Raw genomic sequence first — 14,600 nt, forward strand, 5'->3', positions numbered from 1 at the left:
CCTCTATGGGCTTCCAAATATCACTTTGCCAATTCCACAAGAACGGTCTTAGCGAAAGGCTTCTTGAGGGGAAAGCTGTAACTCTGTGAGATGATTTCACAGAACACAAAGAAGTTTCTCAGAAAGCTTCTTTCTCTTTGTTATCGGAGGTTATTTCCCTTGGCCCTATAGTCTGCAAAGGGATCCGAAATATCTGTTCTCAGATTCCACAGAAATAAGGCTAGCAAAGAGATCCATGAAATACAGATGTAACTCTGTGAAGTGAATTAACAGAACTCCAAGCAGTTTCTCAGAAAGCTTCTTTCCAGATTTCATCTGAGGACATTTTCTTTTTCACCATAGCCCTCTATGGGCTTCCAAATATCACTTTGCCAATTCCACAAGAACTGTCTTAGCGAAAGGCTTCTTGAGGGGAAAGCTGTAACTCTGTGAGATGATTTCACAGAACACAAAGAAGTTTCTCAGAAAGCTTCTTTCTCTTTGTTATCGGAGGATATTTCCTTTGGCCCTGTAGTCTTCAAAGGGATCCGAAATATCTGTTCTTAGATTCCACAGAAATAAAGCTAGGAAAGAGATTCACGAAATACAGATGAAACTCTGTGAGATGAATTAACAGAACACTAAGCAGTTTCTCAGAAAGCTTCTTTCCAGATTTCATCTGAGGATATTTCCTTTTTCACCGTAGCCCGCTATGAGCTTCCAAATATCACTTTGCCAATTCCACAAGAACTGTCTTAGCGAAAGGCTTCTTGAGGGCAATGCTGTAACTCTGTGAGATGATTTCACAGAACACAAAGAAGTTTCTCAGAAAGCTTCTTTCTCTTTGTTATCTGAGGATATTTCCTTTGGCCCTATAGTCTACAAAGGGATCCGAAATATCTGTTCTCAGATTCCACAGAAATAAAGCTAGCAAAGAGATTCACGAAATACAGATGTAACTCTGTGAGATGAATTAACAGAACACTAAGCAGTTTCTCAGAAAGCTTCTTTCCAGATTTCATCTGAGGATATTCCCTTTTTCACCTTAGCCCTCTATGGGCTTCCAAATATCACTTTGCCAATTCCACAAGAACAGTCTTAGCGAAAGGCTTCTTGAGGGGAAAGATGTAACTCTGTGAGATGATTTCACAGAACACAAAGAAGTTTCTCAGAAAGCTTCTTTCTCTTTGTTATCGGAGGATATTTCCTTTGGCCCTATAGTCTGCAAAGGGATCCGAAATATCTGTTCTCAGATTCTACAGAAATAAGGCTAGCAAAGAGATCCACAAAATACAGATGTAATTCTGTGAGATGAATTAACGGAACACAAAGCAGTTTCTCAGAAAACTTCTTTCCCGATTTCATTTGAGGATATCTCCTTTTTCACCATAGCTCTCTATGGTCTTCCAAACATCACTTTGCCAATTCCACAAGAACTGTCTTAGGAAAAGGCTTCTTGCGGGGAAAGCTGTAACTCTGTGAGATGATCTCACAGAACACAAAGAAATTTCTCAGAAAACTTCTTTCTCTTTGTTATCGGAGCATATTCCCATTGTCCCTATAGTCTCCAAAGGAATCGGAAATATCTGTTCTCAGATTCCACAGAAATAAGGCTAGAAAAGAACTCCACGGAATACAGATGTATCACTGTGAGATCAACTAACAGAACACCAAGCAGTTTCTCAGAAAGCTTCTTCCCAGATTTCATCTGAGGACATTTCCTTTTTCACCATAGCCCTCTATGGGCTTCCAAATATCACTTTGCCAATTCCACTAGAACTGTCTTAGAGAAAGACTTCTTGAGGGGAAAGCTGTAACTCTGTGAGATGATTTCACAGATCACAAAGAAGTTTCTCAGAAAGCTTCTTTCTCTTTGTTATCGGAGGATATTTCCTTTGGCCCTGTAGTCTGCAAAGGGATCCGAAATATCTGTTCTCAGATTCCACAGAAATAAGGCTAGCAAAGAGATCCACGAAATACAGATGTAACTCTGTGAGATGAATTAACAGAACACTAAGCAGTTTCTCATAAGCTTCTTTCCAGATTTCATCTGATGATATTTCCTTTTTCACCATAGCCCTCTATGGGCTTCCAAATATCCCTTTGCCAATTCCACAAGAACTGTCTTAGCGAAAGGCTTCTTGAGTGGAAAGCTGTAACTATGTGAGATGATTTCACAGAACACCAAGAAGTTTCTCAGAAAGCTTCCTTCTCTTTGTTATCGGAGGATATTTCCTTTGGCCCTATAGTCTTCAAAGGGATCCGAAATATCTGTTCTCAGATTCCACAGAAATAATGCTAGCAAAAAAATTCACGAAATACAGATGTAACTCTGTGAGATGAATTAACAGAACACTAAGCAGTTTCTCAGAAAGCTTCTTTCCAGATTTCATCTGAGGATATTTCCTTTTTCACCATAGCCCTCCATGGGCTTCCAAATATCACTTTGCCAATTCCACAAGAACTGTCTTAGCGAAAGGCTTCTTGAGGGGAAAGCTGTAACTCTGCGAGATGATTTCACAGATCACAAAGAAGTTTCTCAGAAAGCTTCTTTCTCTTTGTAATCGGAGGATATTTCCTTTGGCCCTATAGTCTTCAAAGGGATCCGAAGTATCTGTTCTCAGATCCCACAGAAATAAGGCTAGCAAAGAGATCCAAGAAATACAGATGTAACTCTGTGAGATGAATTAACAGAACACAAAGCAGTTTCTCAGAAAGCTTCTTTCCATATTTCATCTGAGGTTATTTACTTTTTCACCATAGCCCTCTAAGGGCTTCGAAATATCACTTTGCCAATTCCACAAGAACTGTCTTAGCGAAAGGCTTCTTGAGGGGAAAGCTGTAACTCTGTGAGATGATTTCACAGAACACAAAGAAGTTTCTCAGAAATCTTCTTTCTCTTTGTTATCGGAGGATATTTCCTTTGGCCCTGTAGTCTGCAAAGGGATCCGAAATATCTGTTCTCAGATTCCACACAAAAAAGGCTAGCAAAGAGGTCCACGAAATACAGATGTAACTCTGTGAGATGAATGAACAGAACACTAAGCTGTTTCTCAGAAAGCTTCTTTCCAGATTTCATCTGAGGATATTTCCTTTTTCACCATAGACCTCTATGGGCTTCCAAATATCGCTTTGCCAATTCCACAAGAACTGTCTTAGCGAAAGGCTTCTTGAGGGGAAAGCTGTAACTCTGCGAGATGATTTCACAGATCACAAAGAAGTTTCTCAGAAAGCTTCTTTCTCTTTGTTATCGGAGGATATTTCCTTTGGCCCTATAGTCTTCAAAGGGATCCGAACTATCTGTTCTCAGATTCCACAGAAATAAGGCTAGCAAAGAGATCCTCGAAATACAGATGTAACTCTGTGAGATGAATTAACAGAACACTAAGCAGTTTTTCAGAAAGTTTCCTTCCAGATTTCATTTGAGAATATTTCCTTTTTCACCATAGCCCTCTATGGGCTTCCAAATATCACTTTGCCAATTCCACAAGAACGGTCTTAGCGAAAGGCTTCTTGAGGGGAAAGCTGTAACTCTGTGAGATGATTTCACAGAACACAAAGAAGTTTCTCAGAAAGCTTCTTTCTCTTTGTTATCGGAGGATATTTCCCTTGGCCCTATAGTCTGCAAAGGGATCCGAAATATCTGTTCTCAGATTCCACAGAAATAAGGCTAGCAAAGAGATCCATGAAATACAGATGTAACTCTGTGAAGTGAATTAACAGAACTCCAAGCAGTTTCTCAGAAAGCTTCTTTCCAGATTTCATCTGAGGACATTTTCTTTTTCACCATAGCCCTCTATGGGCTTCCAAATATCACTTTGCCAATTCCACAAGAACTGTCTTAGCGAAAGGCTTCTTGAGGGGAAAGCTGTAACTCTGTGAGATGATTTCACAGAACACAAAGAAGTTTCTCAGAAAGCTTCTTTCTCTTTGTTATCGGAGGATATTTCCTTTGGCCCTGTAGTCTTCAAAGGGATCCGAAATATCTGTTCTTAGATTCCACAGAAATAAAGCTAGGAAAGAGATTCACGAAATACAGATGAAACTCTGTGAGATGAATTAACAGAACACTAAGCAGTTTCTCAGAAAGCTTCTTTCCAGATTTCATCTGAGGATATTTCCTTTTTCACCGTAGCCCTCTATGAGCTTCCAAATATCACTTTGCCAATTCCACAAGAACTGTCTTAGCGAAAGGCTTCTTGAGGGCAATGCTGTAACTCTGTGAGATGATTTCACAGAACACAAAGAAGTTTCTCAGAAAGCTTCTTTCTCTTTGTTATCTGAGGATATTTCCTTTGGCCCTATAGTCTACAAAGGGATCCGAAATATCTGTTCTCAGATTCCACAGAAATAAAGCTAGCAAAGAGATTCACGAAATACAGATGTAACTCTGTGAGATGAATTAACAGAACACTAAGCAGTTTCTCAGAAAGCTTCTTTCCAGATTTCATCTGAGGATATTCCCTTTTTCACCTTAGCCCTCTATGGGCTTCCAAATATCACTTTGCCAATTCCACAAGAACTGTCTTAGTGAAAGGCTTCTTGAGGGGAAAGCTGTAACTCTGCGAGATGATTTCACAGATCACAAAGAAGTTTCTCAGAAAGGTTCTTTCTCTTTGTTATCGGAGGATATTTCCTTTGGCCCTATAGTCTTCAAAGGGATCCGAAATATCTGTCCTCAGATTCCACAGAAATAAGGCTAGCAAAGAGTTCCTCGAGATACAGATGTAACTCTGTGAGATGAATTAACAGAACACTAAGCAGTTTCTCAGAAAGTTTCCTTCCAGATTTCATTTGAGAATATTTCCTTTTTCACCATAGCCCTCTATGGGCTTCCAAATATCACTTTGCCAATTCCACAAGAACTGCCTTAGCGAAAGGCTTCTTGAGGGGAAACCTGTAACTCTGTGAGATGATTTCACAGAACACAAAGAAGTTTCTCAGAAAGCTTCTTTCTCTTTTTTTTTTTTTTTTATTTTTTTTTTGGACGGATTCTCACTCTGTCACCCGGGCTGGAGTGCAGTGTCTGGATCTCAGCTCACTGCAAGCTCTGCCTCCCGGGTTCACGCCATTCTCCTGCCTCAGCCTCCAGAGTAGCTGGGACTACATGCGCCCGCCACCTCGACTGGCTAGCTTTTTGTATTTTTTTTGTAGAGACGGGGTTTCACCGTGTTAGCCAGGATGGTCTCGATCTCCTGACCTTGTGATCCACCCGTCTCAGCCTCCCAAAGTGCTGGGATTAGAGGTTGAGCCACCGCGCCCAGCTTTCTTTCCCTTTGTTATCGGAGGATATTTCCTTTGGCCCTATAGTCTTCAAAGGGATCCGAAATATCTGTTCTCAGATTCCACAGAAATAAGGCTAGCAAAGAGATCCACAAAATACAGATGTAACTCTGTGAGATGAATTAACAGAGCACCAAGCAGTTTCTCAGAAAGCTTCTTTCCAGATTTCAACTGAGGACATTTCCTTTTTCACCGTAGCCCTCTAAGGGCTTCCAAATATCACTTTGCCAATTCCACAAGAACTGTCTTAGCGAAAGGCTTCTTCAGGGGAATGCTGTAACTCTGTGAGATGATTTCACAGAACACAAAGAAGTTTCTCAGAAAGCTTCTTTCTCTTTGTTATCGGAGGATATTTCCTTTGGCCCTATAGTCTTCAAAGGGATCCGAAATATCTGTTCTCAGATTCCACAGAAATAAGGCTAGCAAAGAGATCCACGAAATACAGATGTAACTCTGTGAGATGAATTAACAGAACACTAAGCAGTTTCTCAGAAAGCTTCTTTCCAGATTTCATCTGAGGATATTTCCTTTTTCACCGTACCCCTCTATGGGCTTCCAAGTATCACTTTGCCAATTCCACAAGAACTGTCTTAGCGAAAGTCTTCTTGAGGGGAAAGGTGTAAATCTGTGAGATGATTTCACAGAACACAGAGAAGTTTCTCAGAAAACTTCTTTCTCTTTGTTATCGGAGGATATTTCCTTTGGCCCTATAGACTTTAATGGGATCCGAAATATCTGTTCTCAGATTCCACAGAAATAAAGCTAGCAAAGAGATCCACGAAATACAGATGGAACTCTGTGAGATGAATTAACACAACACTAAGCAGTTTCTCAGAAAGCTTCTTTCCAGATTTCATCTGTGGATATTTCCTTTTTCACCATAGCCCTCCATGGGCTTCCAAATATCACTTTGCCAATTCCACAAGAACTGTCTTAGCGAAAGTCTTCTTGAGGGGAAAGCTGTAACTCTGCGAGATGATTTCACAGATCACAAAGAAGTTTCTCAGAAAGCTTCTTTCTCTTTGTAATCGGAGGATATTTCCTTTGGCCCTATAGTCTTCAAAGGGATCCGAAATATCTGTTCTCAGATCCCACAGAAATAAGGGTAGCAAAGAGATCCAAGAAATACAGATGTAACTCTGTAAGATGATTTAACAGAACACCAAGCAGTTTCTCAGAAAGCTTCTTTCCATATTTCATCTGAGGATATTTACTTTTTCACCATAGCCCTCTATGGGCTTCTAAATATCACTTTGCCAATTCCACAAGAAGTGTCTTAGCGAAAGGCTTCTTGAGGGGAAAGCTGTAACTCTGTGAGATGATTTCACAGAACACAAAGAAGTTTCTCAGAAATCTTCTTTCTCTTTGTTATCGGAGGATATTCCCTTTGGCCCTGTAGTCTGCAAAGGGATCCGAAATATCTGTTCTCAGATTCCACAGAAAAAAGGCTAGCAAAGAGATCCTCGAAATACAGATGTAACTCTGTGAGATGAATTAACAGAACACTAAGCAGTTTTTCATAAAGTTTCCTTCCAGATTTCATCTGAGAATATTTCCTTTTTCACCATAGCCCTCTATGGGCTTCCAAATATCACTTTGCCAATTCCACAAGAACTGTCTTAGCGAAAGGCTTCTTGAGGGGAAAGCTGTAACTCTGTGAGATGATTTCACAGAACACAAAGAAGTTTCTCAGAAAGCTTCTTTCTCTTTGTTATTGGAGGATATTTCCATTGGCCCTTTAGTCTTCAAAGGGATCCGAAATATCTGTTCTCAGATTTCACAGAAATAAGGCTAGCGAAGAGATCGAAGAAATACAGATGTAATTTTTGAGGTAAATTAACGGAACACAAAGCAGTTTCTCAGAAAGGTTCTTTCCAGATTTCTTCTGAGGATATTTCCTTTTTCACCATAGCCCTCTATGAGCTTCCAAATATCACTTTGCCAATTGCCCAAGAACTGTCTTAGCAAAAGGCTTCTTGCGGGGAAAGCTGTAACTCTGTGAGATGATCTCACAGAACACAAAGAAATTTCTCAGAAAACTTCTTTGTCTTTTTTATCGGAGGATATTCCCATTGGCCGTATAGTCTCCAAAGGAATCAGAAATATCTGTTCTCAGATTCCACAGAAATAAGGCTAGCAATGAGCTCCACGAAATACAGATGTAACTCTGTGAGGTGAATTAACAGAACACCAAGCAGTTTCTCAGAAAGCTTCTTTCCAGATTTCATCTGAGGACATTTCCTTTTTCACCATAGCCCTCTATGGGCTTCGAAATATCACTTTGCCAATTCCACAAGAACTCTCTTAGCGAAAGGCTTTTTGAGGGGAATGCTGTAACTCTGTGAGATGATTTCACGGAACACAAAGAAGTTTCTCAGAAAGCTTCTTTCTCTTTGTTATCGGAGGATATTTCCTTTGGCCCTATAGTCTTCAAAGGGATCCGAAATATCTGTTCTCAGATTCCACAGAAATAAAGCTAGCAAAGAGATTCACGAAATACAGATGTAACTCTGTGAGATGAATTAACAGAACACTAAGCAGTTTCTCAGAAAGCTTCTTTCCAGATTTCATCTGAGGATATTTCCTTTTTCACCTTAGCCCTCTATGGGCTTCCAAATATCACTTTGCCAATTCCACAAGAACTGCCTTAGCGAAAGGCTTCTTGAGGGGAAAGCTGTAACTCTGAGATGATTTCACAGAACACAAAGAAGTTTATCAGAAAGTTTCTTTCTCTTTGTTTTTTTTTTTTTTATTTTTTTTTTTGTACGGATTCTCGCTCTGTCACCCGGGCTGGAGTGCAGTGGCCGGATCTCAGCTCACTGCAAGCTCCGCCTCCCGGGTTCATGCCATTCTCCTGCCTCAGCCTCCAGAGTAGCTGGGACTACAGGCGCCCGCCACCTCGCCTGGCTAGCTTTTTGTATTTTTTAGTAGAGACGGGGTTTCACCGTGTTAGCCAGGATGGTCCCGATCTCCTGACCTTGTGATCCGCCCGTCTCAGCCTCCCAAAGTGCTGGGATTAGAGGCTTGAGCCACCGCGCCCAGCTTTCTTTCTCTTTGTTATCGGAGGATATTTCCTTTGGCCCTATAGTCTTCAAAGTGATCCGAAATATCTGTTCTCAGATTCCACAGAAATAAGGCTAGCAAAGAGATCCACGAAATACAGATGGAACTCTGTGAGATGAATTAACAGAACACTAAGCAGTTTCTCAGAAAGCTTCTTTCCAGATTTCATCTGAGGATATTTCCTTTTTCACCATAGCCCTCTATGGGCTTCCAAATATCCCTTTGCCAATTCCACAAGAACTGCCTTAGCGAAAGGCTTCTTGAGGGGAAAGCTGTAACTCTGTGAGATGATTTCACAGAACACAAAGAAGTTTCTCAGAAAGCTTCTTTCTCTTTGTTATCGGAGGATATTTCCTTTGGCCCTGTAGTCTGCAAAGGGATCCGAAATATCTGTTCTCAGATTCCACAGAAATAAGGCTAGCAAAGAGATCCACGAAATACACATGTAACTCTGTGAGATGAATTAACAGAACACTAAGCAGTTTCTCAGAAAGCTTCTTTCCAGATTTCATCTGAGGATATTTCCTTTTTCACCATAGCCCTCCATGGGCTTCCAAATATCCCTTTGCCAATTCCACAAGAACTGTCTTAGCGAAAGGCTTCTTGAGGGGAAAGCTGTAACTCTGTGAGATGATTTCACAGAACACCAAGAAGTTTCTCAGAAAGCTTCTTTCTCTTTGTTATCGGAGGATATTTCCTTTGGCCCTATAGTCTTCAAAGGGATCCGAAATATCTGTTCTCAGAAACCACAGAAATAAGGCTAGCAAAGAGATCCACGAAATACAGATGTAATTCTGTGAGATGAATTAACGGAACACAGAGCAGTTTCTCAGAAAGCTTCTTTCCAGATTTCATCTGAGGATATTTCCTTTTTCAACATAGCCCTCTATGGGCTTCCAAACATCACTTTGCCAGTTCCACAAGAACTGTCTTAGGGAAAGGCTTATTGCGGGGAAAGCTGTAACTCTGTGAGTTGATCTCACAGAACACAAAGAAATTTCTCAGAAAACTTCTTTCTCTTTGTTATCGGAGGATATTTCTATTGGCCCTATAGTCTCCAAAGGAATCGGAAATATCTGTTCTCAGATTACACAGAAATAAGGCTAGCAAAGAGCTCCACCAAATACATATGTATCTCTGTGAGGTGAATTAACAGAACACCAAGCATTTTCTCAGAAAGCTTCTTTCCAGATTTCATCTGAGGTCATTTCCTTTTTCACCATAGCCCTCTATGGGCTTCCAAATATCACTTTGCCAATTCCACAAGAACTGTCTTAGCGAAAGGCTTCTTGAGGGGAAAACTGTAACTCTGTGAGATGATTTCACAGAACACAAAGAAGTTTCTCAGAAAGCTTCTTTCACTTGGTTTTTTTTTTTTTTTTTTTGAGACGGATTCTCGCTCTGTCACCCGGGCTGGAGTGGGTGGCCGGATCTCAGCTCACTGCAAGCTCCACCTACCGCGTTCATGACATTCTCCTGCTTCAGCCTCCCGAGTAGCTGGGACTACAGGCGCCCGCCCCCTCGCCTGGCTAGCTTTTTGTATTTTTTAGTAGAGACGCAGTTTCACCGTGTTAGCCAGGATGGTCTCGATCTCCTGACCTTGTGATCCGCCCGTCTCAGCTTCCCAAAGTGCTGGGATTAGAGGTTTGAGCCACCGTGTCCAGCTTTCTTTCTCTTTGTTATCGGAGGGTATTTCCTTTGGCCCTATAGTCTTCAAAGGGATCCGAAATATCTGTTCTCAGATTCCACAGAAATAAAGCTAGCAAAGAGATTCACGAAATACAGATGAAACTCTGTGAGATGAATTAACAGAACACTAAGCAGTTTCTCAGAAAGCTTCTTTCCAAATTTCATCTGAGGATATTTCCTTTTTCACCATAGCCCTCCATGGCCTTCCAAATATCACTTTGCCAATTCCACAAGAACTGTCTTAGCGAAAGTCTTCTTGAGGTGAAAGCTGTAAATCTGTGAGATGATTTCACAGAACACAGAGAAGTTTCTCAGAAAACTTCTTTCTCTTTGTTATCGGAGGATATTTCCTTTGGCCCTATAGTCTTCAAAGGAATCCGAAATATCTGTTCTCAGATTCCAAAGAAATAAGGCTATTAAAGAGATCCACGAAATACAGATGTAACTCTGTGAGATGAATTCACGGTACACAAAGCAGTTTCTCAGAAAGCTTCTTTCCAGATTTCATCTGAGGATATTTCCTTTTTCATCATAGCCCTCGATGGGCTTCCAAACATCACTTTGCCAATTCCACAAGAACTGTCTTAGCAAAAGACTCCTTGCGGGGAAAGCTGTAACTTTGTGAGATGATTTCACAGAACATAAAGAAATTTTTCAGAAAACTTCTTTCTCTTTCTTATCGGAGAATATTTCCATTGGCCCTATAGTATCCAAAGGAATCGGAAATATCTGGTCTCAGATTCCACAGAAATAAGGCTAGAAAAGAGCTCCACCAAATACAGATGTAACTCTGTGAGATGAATTGACACAACACCAAGCAGTTTCTCAGAAAGCTTCTTTCCAGATTTCATCTGAGGACATTTCCTTTTTCACCATAGCCCTCTATGGTCTTCCAAATATCACTTTGCCAATTCCACAAGAACTGTCTTAGCGAAAGGCTTCTTGAGGGGAAAGCTGTAACTCTGCGAGATGATTTCACAGATCACAAAGAATTTTCTCAGAAAGCTTCTTTATCTTTGTTATCGGAGGATATTTCCTTTGGCCCTATAGTCTTCAAAGGGATCCGAAATATCTGTTCTCAGATTTCACAGAAATAAGGCTAGCGAAGAGATCCAAGAAATACAGATGTAATTTTGTGAGGTAAATTAACGGAACACAAAGCAGTTTCTCAGAAAGCTTCTTTCCAGATTTCATCTGAGGATATTTCCTTTTTCACCATAGCCCTCTATGGGCTTCCAAACATCACTTTGCCAATTCCCCAAGAACTGTCTTAGCGAAAGGCTTCTTGCGGGGAAAGCTGTAACTCTGTGAGATGATCTCACAGAACACAAAAAAATTTCTCAGAAAACTTCTTTCTCTTTGTTATCGGAGCATATTTCCATTGGCCCTATAGTCTCCAAAGGAATCGGAAATATCTGTTCTCAGATTCCACAGAAATAAGGCTAGCAATGAGCTCCACGAAATACAGATGTAACTCTGTGAGGTGAATTAACAGAACACCAAGCAGTTTCTCAGAAAGCTTCTTTCCAGTTTTCATCTGAGGACATTTCCTTTTTCACCATAGCTCTCTATGGGCTTGCAAATATCACTTTGCCAATTCCACAAGAACTGTCTTAGCGAAAGGCTTCTTGAGGGGAATGCTGTAACTCTGTAAGATGATTTCACAGAACACAAAGAAGTTTCTCAGAAAGCTTCTTTCTCTTTGTTATCGGAGGATATTTCCTATGGCCCTATAGTCTTCAAAGGGATACGAAATATCTGTTCTCAGATTCCACAGAAATAAAGCTAGCAAAGAGATTCACGAAATACAGATGTAACTCTGTGAGATGAATTAACAGAACACCAAGCAGTTTCTCAGAAAGCTTCTTTCCAGATTTCATCTGAGGATATTTCGTTTTTCACCTTAGCCCTCTATGGGCTTCCAAATATCACTTTGCCAATTCCACAGGACCTGTCTTAGTGAAAGTCTTGTTGAGGGGAATGCTGTAACTCTGCGAGATGATTTCACAGATCACAAAGAAGTTTCTCAGAAAGGTTCTTTATCTTTTTTATCGGAGGATATTTCCTTTGGCCTCATAGTCTTCAAAGGGATCCGAAATATCTGTTCTCAGATTCCACAGAAATAAGGCTAGCAAAGAGATCCACGAAATACAGATGTAACTCTGTGAGATGAATTAACAGAACACTAAGCAGTTTCTCAGAAAGCTTCTTTGCAGATTTCTTCTGAGGATATTTCCTTTTTCACCATAGCCCTCTATGGGCTTCCAAATATCACTTTGACAATTTCACAAGAACTTCCTTAGCGAACGGCTTCCTGAGGGGAAAGCTGTAACTCTGTGAGATGATTTCACAGAACACAAAGAAGTTTCTCAGAAAGCTTCTTTCTCTTTGTTTTTTTATTTTTATTTTTTTTTTGGACGGATTCTCGCTCTGTCACCCGGGCTGGAGTGCAGTGGCCGGATCTCAGCTCACTGCAAGCTCCGCCTCCTGGGTTCACGCCATTCTCCTGCCTCAGCCTCCCAAGTAGCTGGGACTACAGGCGCCCGCCACCTCGCCTGGCTAGCTTTTTGTATTTTTTAGTAGAGACGGGGTTTCACCGTGTTAGCCAGGATGGTCTCGATTTCCTGACCTTGTGATCCGCCCATCTCAGCCTCCCAAAGTGCTGGGATTAGAGGCTTTAGCCACCGCGCCCAGGTTTCTTTCTCTTTGTTATCGGAGGATATTTCCTTTGGCCCTATATTCTTCAAAGTGATCCGAAATATCTGTTCTCAGATTCCAAAGAAATAAGGCTATTAAAGAGATCCACGAAATACCGATGTAACTCTGTGAGATGAATTAACGGAACACTAAGCAGTTTCTCACAAAGCTTCTTTCCAGATTTCATCTGAGGATATTTTCTTTTTCACCATAGCCCTCTATTGGCTTCCACATATAACTTTGCCAATTCCACAAGAACTGCGTTAGCGAAAGTCTTCTTGAGGGGAAAGCTGTAACTCTGTGAGATGATTTCACAGAACACAAAGAAGTTTCTCAGAAAGCTTCTTTCTCTTTGTTATCGGAGGATATTTCCTTTGGCCCTATAGACTTTAAAGGGATCCGAAATATCTGTTCTCAGATTCCACAGAAATAAAGCTAGCAAAGAGATCCAAGAAATACAGATGTAACTCTGTGAGATGAATTAACAGAACACTAAGCAGTTTCTCAGAAAGCTTCTTTCCAGATTTCATCTGAGGATATTCCCTTTTTCACCATAGCCCTCTATGGGCTTCCAAATATCACTTTGCCAATTCCACAAGAACTGTCTTAGCGAAAGTCTTCTTGAGGGGAAAGCTGTAACTCTGCAAGATGATTTCACTGTTCACAAAGAAGTTTCTCAGAAAGCTTCCTTCTCTTTGTTATCGGAGGATATTTCCTTTGGCCCTATAGTCTTCAAAGGGATCCACAATATCTGTTCTCAGATTCCACAGAAATAAGGCTAGCAAAGAGATCCACGAAATACAGATGTAACTCTGTGAGATGAATTAACAGAACACCAAGCAGTTTCTCAGAAAGCTTCTTTCCATATTTCATCTGGGGATATTTACTTTTTCACCATAGCCCTCTATGGGCTTCGAAATATCACTTTGCGAATTCCACAAGAACTGTCTTAGAGAAAGGCTTCTTGAGGGGAAAGCTGTAACTCTGTGAGATGATTTCACAGAACACAAAGAAGTTTCTCAGAAAGCTTCTTTCTCTTTGTTATTGGAGGGTATTTTCTTTGGCCCTGTAGTCTTCAAAGGGATCTGAAATATCTGTTCTCAGATTTCACAGAAATAAGTCTAGCAAAGAGATCCACGAAATACAGATGTAACTCTGTGAGATGAATTAACAGAACACTAAGCAGTTTCTCAGAAAGCTTCTTTCCAGATTTCATCTGAGGATATTTCCTTTTTCACCATAGCCCTCCATGGGCTTCCAAATATCACTTTGCCAATTCCACAAGAACTGTCTTAGCGAAAGGCTTCTTGAGGGGAAAGCTGTAACTCTGCGAGATGATTTCACAGATCACAAAGAATTTTCTCAGAAAGCTTCTTTATCTTTGTAATCGGAGGATATTTCCTTTGGACCTATAGTCTTCAAAGGGATCCGAAATATCTGTTCTCAGATTTCACAGAAATAAGGCTAGCGAAGAGATCCAAGAAATACAGATGTAATTTTGTGAGGTAAATTAACGGAACACAAAGCAGTTTCTCAGAAAGCTTCTTTCCAGATTTCATCTGAGGATATTTCCTTTTTCACCATAGCCCTCTATGGGCTTCCAAACATCACTTTGCCAGTTCCCCAAGAACTGTCTTAGTGAAAGGCTTCTTGCGGGGAAAGCTGTAACTCTGCGAGATGATTTCACAGATCACAAAGAAGTTTCTCAGAAAGGTTCTTTATCTTTGTTATTGGAGGATATTTCCTTTGGCCCTATAGTCTACAAAGGGATCCGAAATATCTGTTCTCAGATTCCACAGAAATAAGGCTAGCAAAGAGATCCACGAAATACAGATGTAACTCTGTGAGATGAATTAACAGAACACTAAGCAGTTTCTCAGAAGGCTTCT

The sequence above is a fragment of the Macaca mulatta genome, chromosome 10, assembly GCF_049350105.2.
Source record: "Macaca mulatta isolate MMU2019108-1 chromosome 10, T2T-MMU8v2.0, whole genome shotgun sequence".
Taxonomy (NCBI): domain Eukaryota; kingdom Metazoa; phylum Chordata; class Mammalia; order Primates; family Cercopithecidae; genus Macaca; species Macaca mulatta.